Source organism: Lolium rigidum, chromosome 3 (genome assembly GCF_022539505.1).
Source record: "Lolium rigidum isolate FL_2022 chromosome 3, APGP_CSIRO_Lrig_0.1, whole genome shotgun sequence".
Classification (NCBI taxonomy): Eukaryota; Viridiplantae; Streptophyta; class Magnoliopsida; order Poales; family Poaceae; genus Lolium; species Lolium rigidum.
Genome location: NC_061510.1, coordinates 343,753,286 through 343,756,782, shown reverse-complemented (window position 1 = coordinate 343,756,782; position 3,497 = coordinate 343,753,286).

Sequence of the window (3,497 nt, the reverse complement as noted above, 5' to 3'; positions counted from 1 at the left end):
TAGAACCTGACCAGAATGGAAACGCCTGCTCACAACGCTCAAGTCTCGACATCGTCCCAGCCACCTTCGACTCTTCTCCTCTCTCCAAGTCATGTTGCCGACTTGCCGCTAACCTGTCCCCTGCTGCGCCGCCTCACCGGAGCATGTCGTGGTACATACTTGCACTCGAGCGAGCGGAGCATGCCTCTTGCTCGAGCATCTTGTAGTACGGTATGCTGATGACTACTGCTTTGTCTGTCGCGCTGGCTAGCGCACCCACATTGCGAAGGAGAGTAGTCCAAGACCGACCTCATGGGCACCAGCGATCGTGGGCACGCAAGCGCAACGAAGCTCAGTCAGCGGATGGGGAGGGTTTCATAGGCACATGCGATTTGCGACGGAGACGGTGGGTTTGGGCAGCTGTGCAGAAAGATGTAGAGAGAGTTTTTTTTGAAACAAAGATACAGAGAGAGTTTGTTAAGCGGATTTCTTTAGAATCAGATAGAGTTTGTTAGATGCCAAGTCGTGTGAGATAAGTCTTCCTTATATCTCTCCCGTTGAGGTTAGTTTGCAACAGAAAAAAACACTTCGGGGGAGATGAGCGGATTATGGTATGCGGTTGGGATTACAAAGAGGTGAGAGCGTTTTTAGGAGAGGATTGGAAGGAGTGCGGGGTGGCATGTTGTTTGTAATTTTTGGATGTGGAGGGTATTATTGTCCATCCTGAAAATGTGACACCGGGCATTCACCAGTTTGCTCTTAATAGTAGAGATTTAGACATTTTTTCATTTTCGTGTAGGTCACGTACAATGCTTTTTTTCGTGAAAACGCACACGGGTAAGTATCAATATAATATGATATGTACATGCAAAAATTTACTTCACATTTTTCGAAACTTTAAATAGCGTTTTGTCATTTTTTGGGAAACTGGGTGCACACGCACCTAGTTTCCATTCGTGCGCGTTGTACATTTAACCTTGTATACAAGCTGAAAAAATATGTCTAAGTAACGGAAATTTCGTAGCCAGTAAACTCGGTTAGCAATATCTCCTCCTATGCTCCATTGTCGACATCACTGCATCATGCTTGCACTACTGTTATAGTGAAGTTAGAGAATGTTAACTCCACGTCACGCTTGTTTGGTCGCAGTTCTCAAAAAAACCTTGAAGTTGTAGGCTGTTTTGGAATCGATCCTAGAACTACTAATCCCAGAAATCAGCACCCTAGATTTAGAAATCCCGGTCATTTTATACCCTGAACCAGTTAGCACCAATTTGGCACAAAATAATACCGGCCAGGATTAATCCCTACCCTCTAACAAAGATGACCCACATGTCATGTCCGTCTCACCGACGCCGCTACAAATTCGCGCATGGACCTCACACTCTTCGCTGCCTGGTGCCTGCTCTAACTGCTCGCACGTTTGGCCGGACCTTCTCCAACAGGGAGACGCTAGGCGGGTAGGTGGTGCGATGAGGCCGTGGCGTCGTGCTGCTTGACCCTGCTAATGGTGGCGGCCCCTGCGCAGCTCCTGCTCGAGGGCACATCGCCACAGTGAGGTGGGATGAGAGCAAGTGTCGGTGTAGTCCTGGAGATTTGGGGTTGGCTATGTGTTGTGGGTATACTTTATGGGTATATCAACAACGTGGTCTAGATCCGGCAAATCCAGGTGGCCCACATATGGTGGTGGTGGCATATGGCTCATCGGACGGTCCAGTTGCTGTTGATAGAAGATGGATGAAGTCCAGCCCAGTAACAGGAACCGGATCTCAACCGACCTATATAGGTAGTCGGATCTGTGAAAACCCATGAAGTATCCGGATCCAATACGGCGTATAAGGAAAGGTGGATCCTTGACGTTCACAGCAATGTAATATTCCGTAGTTAGACATCTTGTATTACGGCTAGGACTCTCCATGTAAACCCTAGATCCGAGCGCTTTTATAAGCCGGATCCTGGAAGCCCTAGAAGCAGAACCACAACTCATTGTAACAACGCGAAAGCGCCCAGATAATTCCAGACAAGCAGCAGTAGTCCCTGTTGTACTGTGATCCAAATTCATATACTAAAGAGAGGCTAACTTCTGACGAGCGGAGAGAGGCGCAGCCCCCCGCGGTATGGTACGGATCGTTGGCACCGCCTATATATACATCTCGTAAGCTGCCGGCTAGGGTTATCAGATTATAAAATAACCCACGGCGTTTGTAAACACTCCCCGATATAGTGAAGTTTTGCTGGCTGGCGCCCGTGGTTTTTTCCCCTTCTGTGTTGGAAGGGGTTTTCCACGTTAAATCTCGTGTCTCCGCTGCGTATTCCTTTATCGTTCTTCGTTATTTGCTTGTCGCTTTTATAACAGGCTCTGTCATCGTGCAAGTGTTCCGTAGCTGGGTAAATCGCGTACCACCGTCCCGAAAACTCTCCGCCCAATGACCCCTACTTCTTCTCCCTCTCGTGAGGATCCCTCCTCGGAGGTACCATCGAATAGACAACGACATGATGAAATAGGAGAGAGATGGAAGATTATAGTGATGAATCTGAATTGTGAATTGGGGACGTCAGTGAGAGGGGTGACTACCTTCGGGATCGCTTGCATCTGGTGCACCAAACAGGTGCAAGGTTTACATTGACCAGGATTCGCATGTCTAGGGTGCTGATTTACGTGATTTGGAGTTCTTGAGGTTCAGTTCCAACACAGCCTACAACTTCAAGGTTTTTTTCAGACTTTACTCATTTTGAAACCATAGCTGTATCGTTTTGTGGACAAAATGGAGTATGTTTACCCTTATAATAACTTCTAGTAGTGCACACACACTGATACACTTATTTAACGATGGGTGCAATTTATTGAAGCATTATGTAGACTATGGGGCCTGATATATTGCTCCCCCATTCATAATTACTTTCACATTCTTTGTTTAGTCAAAGTTAAAATTTGTAAAATTAAATTAGAAATTTATGAAAAATATGGACAAATGGATATATACAATATAAAATACAATTTATTAGAATCTTCATAAAATATATTCCGTAGTACATACTTTACTCAAAACGCGAAGCAAATAAAACCTGAGGGATTATGTAGACTATGGGGCCTGAGGTACCAAAAAAGAGAGAGATATCAGTAGCATTTAACGTGCAAACACCCTATATATGCTTCTTTGTGAGTGTAGTTTTTGCGTGGTCAAGTAGATTTGGATATTTTTCCATGCGTTCTTCCTTTTCTCCTATTTTTTTTTTTTTTTAGCATATCTCTCTGATTCATTTGAGAGTCATGATCTACCACCTTAATGAAGAGCTTGTTGATATCTGGGGCTGGGATGCTTAGGGAAAAAAGATCTGAGGTTGAACTACCCATCGAGCTCTCGTTCTCGCTGGAATTGTTGCTCCACAAGAAGTTCGGGTAAAGGATCAAAACTAACAAGATACACCTAATTGGCGTGAAGACAAGATAGTTTGTGGGATTGGTTTGTAATTAGCTCGGACACTACCATTATTTCTAGGAACTCTAACCAACCTCG